At 47.1% G+C, this 14,813-nt stretch overlaps 1 long non-coding RNA gene across 1 annotated transcript in view; it reads left to right on the forward strand.

Annotated features, from left to right (window-relative positions):
* The window catches only part of LOC125947539 (uncharacterized), a 28,396-nt gene extending 14,230 nt beyond the window's left edge, over positions 1-14,166 (forward strand). Inside the window, exon 3 of the long non-coding RNA XR_007468363.1 lies at positions 14,080-14,166. This is a non-coding gene — a long non-coding RNA (uncharacterized LOC125947539). The remainder of the gene's footprint in view (positions 1-14,079) is intronic.
* Positions 14,167-14,813: the final 647 nt, after the last annotated feature.

The following is a 14,813-nucleotide window of genomic DNA, read 5'->3' on the forward strand; positions in this document are numbered from 1 at the left end:
AAGAGGTGAGGCAGCTCTTACAAACGCTGGTGCAGCCGCTGGTTCAGCCACTCGTCGCGTCGCCAGCCGCAGCCCCTCTCCTGTTATACGCCGAAGCCTTAAGAGCTCCTATGCCGGTTGTGGGCTATCCATCCCGTCCATCCACACAAAAGACGACACAATACTTGTCGAGCTCCCTGCCTCCCGCAAGCCCGAGTCTAAACGTGCGGATATCCACTGTGTAGTGAGCTCCCGACAGTCGGCCACTCTGCTACCATTGTGGTGAAACAGGTTACCTATTGACCCTTTTCGCGGCGATCCCGTGGGCGCTGCCATGTTTGATCACGTGATGACGCGTCCATTGCTTGCCTCAACTGCCTCCGTTGCCTCCTTGTTTACAATGGAAGTGTATGACGCCGGCGCGGCTTAGAAAACTTGTGGTGTTTTCGGAGATATCTTAGACGGTGACTAGGTGGACGACACGAAGCTTTGATCACAGCTTCAGAGAACATGCAAAAGAGCTTTCGGAGCTGATTAAGCTATATCCAAGCAGCGTATATGGTGCTTGTTCTAAAAGCGGGGCTAAATATGTATTCCAAGCTATCGCAGCATTCCGATTATGAATACAGTCAGGATTAGTGTGTTTTGCTCTTTGTTCTTTATTCGGGCAAATATTTTGAAGCAGTGGCTTGTCAGTTTCTGACTCAGTGAAGTTCCTCGGTGCGGCCACTATCTGATTATTTTCTGCCTAATCGCTCGCGGGTGTGCTCAGTTCCGATAGATTTGTTCTTGCTGCGCACAATGCTTGAAACGTAGCTGTTTTGTACATTGTAATACCTTGTAGCAAATATTATTACAGCTAGTAACTCGCTTACTCTTGTGCACCGTGACGAAACATTCAGCTTCGACCATTCGTGCGCCATAGGTGTAGTCGGTCATTTATTGTGCCTATACAGTGCGCATATATTCAAGTGTGCGCCCATTCACTTATTCTTGATACGTCGGCGATAGAGTGAGCGTAAGTTTTCCTGTCATTTGGGACAGAGTGTATAGATAACGTGCGCGAAACTTACTATGACAGGAAGCGGCGCTACCCCCTTTGTCATTGTTTAACGAGTGGTTCTCTCTCTTGCCGACGTTCTGGGGATGAAGCCCTTTCTTTGAAGGTTAGCGATACAAGGATGGCGGATGAGCAAATTTTTTTTTAACCTCGAGGAAAGCCGTACATCAAGAAGTGCCGCTAACACGTTCGGACAGTTGCAGTAGCGGTCCGCGAACTTGGCCACACAGATTCATTCTCTTCCTTAACATGCCAGTCACTATTTTTCCAGCCAACTACTACACACTTCTTCAATCCACATGATTTAATCTAGCATGATTGGAGCACAGTGTGTTAGCGAAAACTCAGTTGCATTTTCGACTGCTGATTGCACAGAAGCAAGGTAGAAGCAGTAATGGTTTCGTATTCGTGCGCGGTCGCTGAGGAGAGGTATTGCGCGGCGCCGGGAACGCCATCTCGTTTCTCTGAAACAAACTGCTCCGCGAAAAGGGTCATTACCGAAAGTGCCCATACCACCGATTGGGCCTTCTTGGGTTTCGGCCAGATGCACGTCGGCTCCATGATGGTGAGCGTCCCCGAGCTGTTGCTGAGTACTTTGCGAGTCACCAGTCCCCGACTCTTCCACGACTTCAGTCCCGCTCTTCATCTCATCGACGTTCTTCGTCACCTGACCAACACTTGCCGTTCGCTCATGGCCTTGGGGTCAGGTCTATTAGGTCGTCAAGCCCACGCCAGGGAAACTAGGAGCAGCTACCTCCGAGAGTAGGGCCACTGCTGACTGATCTATCAAACATCATCCTCCGCCGATACGCCAGCGCACGGCCACCGATCTCCTTTCACTGCCCCATGCCGTCGACTACAATAGTGTTTCCACAGACATCCCCATTCAGGTCGACAACAGCCCGGTCACTGTCCTCGTGGACACTGGTGCCGAATATTTTGTTATGAGTGCCGAACTAGCTGCTGAACTGAGAAAAGTCATCACTCCATGGCACGGACCAAGCCTCTGGACAGCAGGTGGCCATCTTTTGACGCTGATTGCGACATGCACCGCTAGGCTTCAAATGCGTCAGTCAACGTACCTTGCCTTGTTTATCGCGTTGCGCGAGTTCTCGCGGAAAGTGATCCTTGGGACGGATTTTCTTCGCGAGTATTGGTGCTGTTGTCGATCTGCGTGAACTGCTTATAACGTTTTCCGACATCTACGCCCCGGCGCTACATGATAGCAACACGCCCAAGCCAGTGCTGGGTTTCGTTGATGACAATATGACGCTCCTGCCGCGAACTAGCATGTTCATAACTGCTGAAAGCGACTGCGACCATAACAGTAGCGGCATCGCTGAAGTATACATGTTGGGACTCTTGGCAAGGCAAGTCTGTGTCACCTGCGGCATTATTCAACTGAACCGCAGCATGACCAAGGTTTTAGTGACGAACTTGAGTGGCGAGTACCAAGACCTGACAAAGTGAACAGCCATTGCTCACTTTGAAGATATCGGGGATTCAATAGGTTCCACAATAGCTGAGCTTTCTGCAGCCGTCAAGAGTGACACCATGGTTGTCAGTACAGTCGATGTAAATCCTGAGGTCTCAACCACACAGAAAGGGCAAATACGAAGTATTTTATGCATATTCAGTGCTGTATTGCTACCACGTCAGAAGTAACACAGACCACCATCGCGAAGCACCATATTATAACGGACTCGACTCCACGCCCCATGCGCCAGCGCGCCTACCGAGTGTCACAAAAGGAGCAAGAGGCGATTCCTGGTCAAGTAAAGCAAATGCTTGACGACGACCTAATTCAACCCTCAACCAGCCCATGGGCGTCCCCCGTTGTACTTGTGAAGAAGAAGGACGGCACTCTTCGGTTTTGTGTGGATTACCGCAAACTGAACAAGGTGACGAAAAAAGATGTCTACCCTCTTCCCATAGGTAACTCTCTGGAGCGTCTTCGACATGCCCGATACTTGTAATCAATGAATTTAAGCAGCGGATACTGGCAGATAGACGTTGATGAACGAGATCGCGATAAGACTGCGTTCGTAACTCCACATGGCCTGTACGAATTTTAGCTGCTGCCCTTCGGATTATGCTCAGCTCCCGCGACCTTTCAAAGGATGAAGAACACCGTGCTGTCAGGTCTTAAGTGGGAATCACGTCCCGTCTATTTAGACGGCGTCGTTGTTTTTCTCGGACATTTGAGCAACACTTGCAGCGACTTCAGTCCCTGTTCCTTGCAATTCGCTCTGTAGGCCTATTATTAAAGCCTGAGAATGACATTTCGGTTATGAGGAACTGAAGTTCCATGGTCACGTTGTTAGTAATGAAGGTGTTCGGCCAGACCCAGAAAAGACTATGGCTGTTGCCGCATTTCCACCACCAGCCAACAAACATGACGTGCGCCGCTTCTTGGGCCTCTTCTCAAACTACAGACGCTTTGAGGAGAACTTTTCCATGATCGCAGAACCCCTTAATGATTTAACTAAGGAGGATATTCCGTTCGTTTGAGGTCCGGAGCAGAGAGACACCTTCACCGAGCTTCAGCGGCGCCTCCAGACTCCGCCCTTACATTGCCACTGATGAAGATGCCGACATTGAACTGCACACTGACGCTAGCAGAATCGGACTTGGTGCAGTCCTCGTGCAGTGGAAAGATGGCGTTGAACGTGCTATCACCTACGCTAGCCGCACCTTAACATCTGCGGAAACGAACTACTGTACCACTGAAAGGGGATGCTTAGCTGTCGTCTAGGTGATAGCTATGTTCCGGCCATATTTATACGACAGAGTTGTTAGCGACCATCATGCCCTTTATTGGCTATCCTTCGCCTTCAAGAATTTGACATAACAATCCTTCACAAATCTGGCCTGAGGAAAAATGATGCTGACTGTCTTTCGCGCGCTCCGCTTGCTACGGTGTCAAGTGATACCGATGATGACAGTCGTTCTCTCTGCGCTGTCAATATGTAAGGTTTGACTAAACAGCAGCGCGATCATTCGAACTCGGGGAACTTATCGACTACCTTGAAGGCAACATTTCGCATCCTCCATGGACATTAGCGCGTTTTCTATCTTCGTTCTGCATCCGCAGTAATGTGTTATGCAAAAAGAACATCTACCCATGAGCGACTGCACATCTCCCTGTCGTTCCGTCCACTCTGCGTGCCGATATTCTGTCCGCCTGCCACGATGAGCGCTCCTCCGGTCATTGGGAACTTTTAGCAGGAGCGCCTTATCATCAATTATGTGGTTTTGATTATTGTTTTGTGCTTGTTCTTTATTGAAACATATGCTGTGTTGTATGTTGTATGCATGATACCAAAGAACTTATGCACTTTTCGCTTCAGTCGGTGAATTTATTTTTTTTATGCAAACGCAATAATGCGTCATGAAGCGGAAAGTCCGGCGAGCGTCCGACGATAACATCCGATGGTGTCAAAATCGATGTGACCAAGTGATGACGTCACATTCTTGGCGCTGGACCAGCTGCGGCTCGAACTGCCAAATTCAATGGTGAAAAGCCACGCCGTCGGACGGACGCCATGGCTCACACCAAAAAAATCGGTTTTGTGCAATTCTGATATTGAGTAGACCCACGTCCAGAACTGACCTGGGTCACTCCAAAATTGCTTTGGCCCATTCCCAAAACTTTGGGTGGCTCACACCCAAAAAGTTTACTTTGCCTAAATCGAAAATTGAGTTGACACGATCAAAACCGACCTGGCCTACTCCCAAAATTGAGTTGTCCCAATTAATTATTTGGTGGCCCACACCTAAAAGATTTACTTTGCCCAAATTGACAATTGAGTTGAACCACCTTCAAAGCCGACCTGCACCACACCCAAAATTGACTTGACCCACCGGCTAAATTTGGATGGCCCACCCCCAGAACTGACTTTGCCTAATTCGAAAATTAAGCTGACCCACGTTCAAAACTGAGCTGGCCCACTTCCAAACTTGACTTGGCCCTACCACAAAATTTGGGTACCCCAACACTAAAATTGACATTAACCATAGCGAAAACAGAGTTGACCCAACTTCACACCGACCTGCCCCACCCCTAAAATTACTTTGCTCAATTCGAGCACATGACCAAGTGAAAAGTATCGCATGAAAGAGTCTGAATGCTCTCGCGTTGAATGCACGTATGGAGATTTAAGTGCCTCTGTAGCATTTTTTTTCAGTGAGGACGACGACGCGAAAAATCCCGACCAAGTAGAGGCTATCCGCTTCGCCTGCAAAACAAAAGGCACCAAAATACTGAACCGTTGCGACGGCAAAATGCTATGAGCAGAGCACGAGGCCGAAATGAAAAATTGCCTGGCACATATCCTGTGAATATCTTCCGCACCACGGGCCAATAGAGTCAATGCGCACGTTAAGATCTCGCGAGGTCTGCCTTCTAAGGCCAATACTGCGTGCACCAGAGCCTTGTACTAACAGCACCACCTCGGGGCACGCGGGCGAGCGTGCCGGGTTACACTATTTTACTGCGTAGCACTGAATAGGATGGTCGGAGGGAAGCCTGCCAGCGCAGGCGATTGGCAGGCCATGAATTTACACTACTAACACTGGACTATGAACACTCGTCGTTTTTTTAAAGCATACCCTTAGTTGATGACTATCCCTGCGTATTCTTAGCTTCACGAGCTATCGTTTAATACCAGCATCATGTTTATAGGACAGCTATAAGTTGCCTATTCGACTGTTTATTTCTAAACGTGGCCACAAGATACCCTATTCCGAGATACGTGAAGGTCATCTGAAATTCGCTTAGCTCTTGTCTTCACTACGAAAATACAACATGCGCCATAAGGGATGACTTGGTATGCCGGTGAAAGCGATTAACAAGTCCGCTGAAGTGCGGGTATAGTCACGGTCGTCCAGAGACGCGTCGTTCCGAGTTGTTTAGTGACTCAATGAAAAGTGCTGAATTTAATTTGCCTAACGCGATTGATAACGATCGTTCACGGGCAGCTGAACCATGCAATTCATACGGACTTAAAAGCTGCTTCAAATGGGGCGGCGAAATGTCAGAGATTGGCGTAGCCCCTGACCATTCCGTATAGCGGCAAATGCATATAAATCTGTAACAGTAGCCTTTGGAACGTGAAGAGGACCAAACAGGTCTGTTTGCACCATGTTAAAATTAGCATTCCGTGGAAGAGAAGGTTTAGAAGAAGCAACATAGTGATGTTGGATCTGAGAGCGTTGATTCGACAAGCACGAACGCACTTAGTAGCGAACTTGCGCGTTGAGCGCAAGACAACCGAAACGACTGGCAAGTTTTTGTGTTGTGCCAAATCTGCGAGGTGACAGATTGTGGAACGCCTCGTACAGACATCAGCAAAGTGATGTCGGGATGAACGGCCCAGTTGTACCGGTAGAAGTGTCGCAGACAAACGAGGTACCACCTGTAGTCAAAACGAAGTCCTAAGCGAGCATATATGTTGATAGGATCGGGAGGGTACGAAGTTCAGCATGTCTTGCTGGTGGCTCACGAATATCTACTTCGGTGACAAATAGATCTTGCAGTAGGATGGAAACTGCCTCGACGTGACTCAGGACATCAGCTGGGATGTTGTCAGTGGCCATTAAGCGACTGAATGTGGTTCTGAACACCGATATGTCAAAAAGGTTGCAACTCTCGCGTGGTGAGCAACAGAACGCGGAGCGGCGAATGTCATGCACAAGTGGCCTGTGGTGGGTAAGGACTGTAAATTGACAGCTCTTGAGAATGTCCGAAAGTGGCGCACAATACGAAAGGAGCTGCCACGCACTGTCGATGAACTGGTACAGGACGGCGCCGACAGGGGCGTTAGAAGTATCAATTATGATGACACTGGGCGCGCTAGATTTTGTGTTTCTGAGCAGCGTAGTTAAGACAAGGGCAGACTACACTCTGCTGAAAGTCCACCGAAGCAATTGCTCAAGCTGATAGCCAAGCAGAGCGTCTACAGGAGCCACAAGTCGGATATAATTGGGGGAAAAAATGTTGGTAGAAACAAAGCTTAAAATCGACCAGGTGGTGTGGATCGGAGAGGGGCGACCTCTATAGGATAAAGGCACGTGAAGGGGTAGTACTGAGTCGTGTGATCGCTGTGTGTGCAGTTTTCCTTACTTTCTGTCGTTCTGTATATGAGCGCTCCCTTTTAACCCCACAAAGCCCAACGTATCATTTCGATACGCAGAATTCGATGCCTAAAAATTCAAATTTATGTGCTAGTGAACTAAACTAGAGCCCGTACTAGGGTTCTTGATGTACTGGAGGACGTTTACAGTCGTGATATCCCAGCAAATAAATTACAAAAATAAGTAATTACCGTACTAATGAATGTTTACACAATACCATTTCATTGTTTTCTTTGTACCAAGAAACATATCTCCATGGCCAGAAATAAATATGAACACGCTGTTTTAATTGTCTTTGATGTGGAATGGTGTGTGGGCTTTGTGGAGTTAAAGGTGGTGAATTATAATCTCCTCAAATTAGGGGCCTTGGAGTGCGCGTGTCAATTTGTTCGCATTGGTGATTACGTCATATGGGAAGGGGAGGGCGCAAAATGGCAATGATTTGTTGGAACCAGCTATGATGTCATGATTACATGGCGGCGCCGGGTAGACAGCATGTGCACCCGGGTCGGCAATAAAAACCGCCGCTCCGTCGTATGCAGTGGCACAATGAACGTGAAAACTTCGCTCACACTTACTACCGCAGTGTCTGGGATCCATAGGTTGGCAAACTCACACAGACTCAGTTAGACTGAACTGGATCCATGAGTCTAAGTCTGGGTGAGCCCAGATGAGTAGAATATTACTGAGGAGTGGTTGCATTGAATTGTTCCGGTGAGTCTGAATCCGAGTAAGCCCCGCTGAGTAGAATTTGGGGGGTGAGCCCGAAAAACGGGGGCAGGGTTAGTAAAATTTGGTTGAACCTGAGTACAATAAAGCCCTGTCAAAAAGGTGTATCTCTAGAGTGATTCTGAGACATTTGCTTCTATTTTACTTATCTATCATGACATCTGCATGCTTTTTAAACAATAACGTTATTGTTTGGTTGAATGCAGCCTGAAAGAATCTTTCAATTACACCATATATATTCCGTCCGGCGTATTGGATGCAAATATACATTCTATTGCAGTGCGGAAAACTTATAGCATTCACTCAAAATGAAGTGCTGCAAAGAAGCTCCACAAATGAAAAAAAAACATCACAAGTGGTGCCAGTTGCTGCCCACATTCTACTTTTGGGACCTTATAACTCCTCAGTCGCCTTCACTTGCGGAAACGTAAGAAGCGTGCTCCACTTCTGCATTTTGCTTTAGTATCTGAATAGTAGCTTTCTCGGGTTTCTTCCACAGCCCTAAGACCTGATTCAGTAAAACTAGAGGCTATCAAAATATTAATCCACTAAAGGCCGCTGCAGATGCTTGTCGACTGCTCGGGATGGTTAACCACGTTCATTCACCCAGCAGGCCTCCGTTACAGTGGATTCTACAATGCATCAAATTCAGGTCATCACTGAGATGACTGAGAAATCTGCAGAGTGCCACCAATATCTCGTATGGCTCTATTAGATTCATAAAAGGCAGTTCATTAAGTAATCCTTAGGACATTGCGCAGTCAAGGAGTAAAGGATGCATGCGTGAATGTCTGATGAAATATCTCCAAAAACTTATTAGCTACTTTAATTACCCCCAAGAACATCAGGAAAATAGCAATCAAGAAAGGTGTCATGAAAGGCGACAAAAAAGGAAGCAAACGTTCAGGACCGCTGGAAGAGATCGACCGTACCGGACAGGAGAAGAACGGTGTGAATTAGTGAGCAAATGGGAGAATAAATCCCGGCCATGGCGGCCACATTTAGATGGGGGCGAAATCCGAAAACGCCCGCCTACTTAGATATAGGTGCACATTAAAGTACCCCAAGTGATACAAATTATTCCGGAGACCCCCCACCCCCGGACTACGGCGTGCCTCATAATCCGATCTTGGTTTCAGCACTAAACCCCCATAATTATATTTTTATACTAGTTGGCATTAAAGGGCCCCTAAACCGCCCAGAGGTGGAAATTTAGTCGTGGTGTTGTAGTTGTGCACAAGTCTACAGGGAACACGTATCCGCGAGAAATTTTCGAAATGGTGCCGTAATAGCGTAGTTATACGCGCTTGATGATGGAAACACGGCCCTCGCTCGTTTCGCTCTTTCCTTTGCTACTCTCATCGTCGGCTGGTCTCCCCTCCTCGCCGAGCGCTCCTCCAAATGTCACGTGACATACGTCATCGCCAACACTCTTTTCAAAACATTGTCCACTTCCGGTTAAGGCTAGTACAAGCTAGCGGCAAATATACCAACGGTGAACCGACCTCCAGTGCCGTACAACGCCTGCCGTGCGATAGTTGTCCAAAGTAGACGGCAGTTCGGCCGGCACACCGCCCACCGCACGAGTGACGGGCCAGTCGACGACCGCGAAGCTGCGCGCCTCCTCCACCAGCGACGAAAACACCGGCTGCAGCTTCTGTTCCAAGCAAAATAATTTCCGCAGGATAAAGCGATGCCTAAATTTTACATTTTATGAAAAACGAAATCAACTCTCAAACGTTAAAGACGAACGAGAGCTCCGATACTTGTCGTGCTCAGCTGCAGTGCACGGCTACCGACGGCAGACGACTGGCTCGGCTGTGCTCCCATCGCAGCCGACGGCGCCACTAATATCAGCGTGTTTTATTATTCTTTGTGTACAATCATTGCGGAGAGCGACAACAACGGTAAGAAAATATTGCGGCTTGTGAGCGTCGGCGATTCATTATGAAGCGCCGTCCGCTTTAGCTTTGAAGTGAAGCCTAGCGACGACATCGGCGCCGTCAAGCCATCAGCGGCGTTGACGCTGCCGCTGAAATGGGTCCCGGTCTCATCCTCTCTACGGCAAGAAAATCTCGCCGTTCACGAGCAAAACCGCGGTCGAACGGCGGCCCTCGAATGGCGAACGGCGTTCGGCGATTTACCGTGCCGGTAAAGCGCGACCCTCATAGAACGAATTTCCGGCGTCCAAGCGGCGAACTTCGTCCGACGGCGGCCGCTCTTCGGTCGGCGTCAAAAATCGCGACGCGCGCCACCGATTTGGAGGGGATAGATATTTTCGCCCGCCGCCGGAAGCGTCCAGCGCGCGGCGACAAGCCCGATCCAATCAGGAGGCAGCACTTCCGGCCGTTGCATCCTGGGATTGAGCTGATGTAAAACATAGCGGCGGTCCCGGTCGCCCACTTCGAACTGAATTTGGCGTTGTTATTGTAGAATTCACTTCGTTCGTAGCAACTGACTGCGCAAACGGCTTTTGCTTAGTCTCATGCCGCTTCGACGAGAGAGTGTTATGGCTAATCTTGAGTAATTTTCGAGATCGCTTCTCGTTTCGAACGCGCCTAAGCCTAGCGAGAGAAATTTTCATTGAGATGCGAGCACCACCTGTCGGTAAAGTTGGGAAATAGGCGCGACGACGGCATATGGCCTCTGAGATGGGAAGCTTTCGGGGGCTATGGTAGATAGCTTGTACTGCTTGTCTGTTTCGCTCCAGATCGGCGGACATGGGAAGTAAAAATACAACGCGATCCTGGCTTCCATTGCGCTGCCTCTGGCACTTTCCTGACGCACACACACATAGAATTACTTGGTTGGCCTATGTATGCGAAATTCAAAGCATAATGGAACCGCGTATGTTGTAGAAGAAATAACTCAAGAAAAATTATAAAACACTAAGTTATGACGTTATTAAGTGTCGCAACATGCTAAATCTTACTGTGTGTTACATTTAAAAAACAGTAATATCCTGCTTCACGGCTGGCCACATTGATAGCGGCTCAGCGGCGTTCGCCGCTGGATCGTCGCATGAGGGGCGGTGAGGCGAAAACACGGCGGCGCGTCTTGCTACACTTTTTGACGCGCGAACATCGTCGGGGAAGTTCGCTCCATGAGGGTCGGGCTTAACGCGGCCGGGCCTTAGCCGCGACTCAGCGCTTGTCGGCTACTAGCTGTTGCTGCCGTGCCGGCCCGTGCTCATGCGAAGTGTGCCGCTATGGACCCTGTGTTGCGCGCACGTCTGGAAAGGCCAACACTGTCGCACTCTGTTCGCGCAGCTAATCAGACTGTTAAGCACGACTGCGTTGGAACATGACTGACTTCGCACTTGCGTTGCAGGCTGCATATAATTACTGATTCGCAAATGCGCAAAAGCGAACAACACGAAGAGGTAGAGAAGGGAGCGCGCGTACCTGCTAGCAGACAAACCGGAAGTCGTAGGTTCTTGTTCAACCAATGGACATCGTCACTGCTGTTGACATCACCAGATGCACGCTGGTGACATCGTGACGACCGCTGGGGATACCGGAAAGGCCAGGAGAGGAGGACAGCATTGTTTCTTTTTTGTTTTTTTTTGTCTTTTTGGCCCGCCCGCAGCGCGTAGCGCTGCAGCGTTTGGCATCGTTGATCGTGACGGCATTCTGAACTCGATGCGCGTGTTTACTTGAAATGTCCAAAAAATATCTGAGGTGATTTAGGGGCGTTTAAGAGAAAAAAATGTTGGAAGGCGATTTAATGTCTAGTTGAAGTGGATGAAAGCCGAAGTCTTCCTGAGCGATTTGCCGTTGTGATGGGGTGTATGAACCACACAAATTATTCTGAAAGCCGCGCTGCAACAGCATATCATTGATGTCAACTAGATGTTGAATAAGCTTCCAACTTTTTGGTATAGGATATCTTCATGATCATAATTATAATCATGTTAATCGTCATCATCACTATTGTAATAGTCATCACATACCATGAAGCCCTGTTGCAGATACCTTTTTGCCCCGGGGGCACATAGCTAGTACCACATAACTAGTAATCCCAGGGGCAAACCTAGTGGCACGGATTCAGTAGCTCCAGTGGCATTCATATTGCACTATCTTGGTATCGGTTCACAAAAGAGGCGAACAGATGTTAGCAAGTACACACTTAATCCAGCAAAGTTGCCACAATTCGCCAACGGAGACGTTATTTTCAACATGGAGCGGGGCATGCCGTGTAATGCGTATATTGCTTAATTTTTACCTACTGTGTGTAGTGGCTTTTGTATAAATTTCAATTTCACTGTGGCCCATTACACAGTACAGGGAGGAGTCCTGAGCCCCTGCCTGCATAGAATTTGCTAAGTTATCATTGTTATTGAATATTTCATTGGTTTCTGTTTGGAAAAAAAAATTGAGCACCTGGATAGTGTGCAGCTCAAGCGCATTTGATAGGTTATGAACATGTCGAGGAGTCGTGGGTAAGCTCACATATTGGAATCGAAAAGTCACAGCACTCAGAAGGCGTTCGGGCATTGACTCAGCTTTAATGCGAAAGTATTGTGCCGCATTACGCACCTTCACGTGAAAATGTGTCGTAAGTTGCGTGACCGAAAGAAGGTTCCACAAATGACCGACGACGTAAATAGTAGAAACAGGTAAAAAAAATGCTCGGATCGACGTCAATTTTCTCAAGGAGGTTTCTGTAAACAAAGTAAATTAATGCCTTCAACAAAATCGTACATTTCGTTCTGGGTGAAAATCCAACCAAGTGTGATACGAGCACGTTTCCCCTACCCCACGGCGGCTCCACGGTTCTAGCTCAATAAAGGTGTGCCTAATAAGTGCGTCAATGTGCACGCCTCGTCGCAGCCACCTGGCTGACTAAAGGTTTGCCCTAGTGGATGCGTCATTGGGCACGTGATGGAGCAGCCAACGGGAGGGGGTGGCGCCACGTCATGAGTGTAAAAATCAGCGTGTTCATGATGTTTCAAAGTCTAAAGACGGTTAATGCTTTCCCATTCCCACACGTAAGCAGTCTTAGGTGTCACTGCCAAATTTCTTTTCTAAGGAACCTACACATAATAAAAAATATTTGAGCATCCCGAAATGCCATGTTATACCGCGTGTGCAAAATTAAGCTTTACGGAAATTTTAAAAATCGCCAGTGGCAGGTAGCATAATTCTCATCGTTGAGGTGGGTTATTCGATGAGGCGGACATCAGTAGCACGATAAATCGAAACACATATTCAACTAATTACCAAAAATTCACTCACTAGCTTCTTAGTTAATTACTTCGACACATATAACAATTTACGTATTGTAGCCGGTGAGTTTGCAAGACGCATCCACTTGAAATGAATTTCTAAGATGGCACCAGTTTGCAAATATTATTTCCCAAAGTGTGGCACAAAATACGTGGGCGTTCCAGCTAATTTTTGTGCTTCAATGTATAAAACAGCATTTTGGTAAGAATGTAAGTGGAACAACACTGCATTTTGATGCCGCATATCTCCAAACTGGCGTCATTCTAGAAATTCATTCCATGTGGATGCGCCTGACAAGCTCACCGGCTATAATTCGTAAATTGCGATTTGTGTCGTAAAGTAATTGACTAAGAAGTTAACTGGTAAATTTTTGTTAATTAGTTGTATATGTGTTTCGATTTCTCATGCTACTAATGTGCGCCGCTTCCTATAACCCAGCTCAACGATAAGGATTATGCTACCTGCCGCAGGCGATTTAAAAATTTTCCGAAAACTTAATTTGGAACACCCTGCATATTACCGGGCTGTCTTTAGTAGGTGCATTCTAGCTGCGTTCTCTTTGCAGTCACAGTGGTCCATTACTGTAGCCTGAAACCGCTGCCTGGCGCCAAAAATATAATTTTTTCGGAAAGGTACTTTGCGGTTATGAAGCTCCGACTGGGCTGCATTTCGTGGTCGTAGTTTTGCACTAGTTCAAAGGTGGCTAAAGGCCAGTGAACGGCAGAGCATTGTTTTTTGTACGACGCTATCCGTTCCCTGTATTCCCTATCCGTTCCCTGCCTCTACTGTATCCTGCTGCAAAGCAAACGTGCATCCCATTCTTGTTCTTACGCTTCTTTTACTTTACTCGTGGTTGATTGTCCACATCATACTTTGTGATAAAAGACGCCGTGGTATAAATATATTGTACTCTTCTAATTAGATTATATTCTGTGAATTTGTTTGCAGTTACAAATCTCAAAAGCTCAAAGCAAGACTCATTATGGCAAATGGTCAAACTGAAGGAGCTGCGATGATTGTCAGTAAAGTAGATGGTGAGTGCTAATTCTAAGGCTTTCTCTTTATAATACCTACTGGACGCTAACATTTAATAAATCATTCAAAATAAACACGGTTCAAAATTTACACACAAAAAGGTGTCGCGTAAAAGAACAATGCTTCGTACTTTAGTTCAAGTGGGTAAGCTACTTTGCAACATATGATACAAGCTTTAGGGGAACCCAGTTGTAACTAAGAATTTCCTAGTTACAACTGCATTAGGTCAGTATAGTTTCAGGCCAGAAAAAGCACACGGTGAATGAGCTATTTTGCTTAGCTCTTTGCTTACCGTGCATATATTATTCCGTCAACTACATCTACAGTTCTTAAACATGTTGGTCAACATATTTGTTAGAATACATCTCCAACCAACGCCATGAACAGTGCGAAATATGAGTAGTGCTCAGATTTGATAATATTTCTCAAAGTCGGCATTATGCAAAACTAAAATTTCGGCTGTAGATATCACCGAAACTAGCCTACAGCGCCCCATCTTCAATTAACAAAGCGAAACTGTCGCATTCGTCAAATTGGCAGCTTAGTTTTAAATGACAGCAGCAGTGAAGACAGCAGCTTCTTTCGGTTTGTCTAGTTTTCGCATCCAACATCAAGACAGTTTTACCTATATCTCAAACAATGATAGA

Source organism: Dermacentor silvarum, chromosome 8 (assembly GCF_013339745.2).
Source record: "Dermacentor silvarum isolate Dsil-2018 chromosome 8, BIME_Dsil_1.4, whole genome shotgun sequence".
Classification (NCBI taxonomy): domain Eukaryota; kingdom Metazoa; phylum Arthropoda; class Arachnida; order Ixodida; family Ixodidae; genus Dermacentor; species Dermacentor silvarum.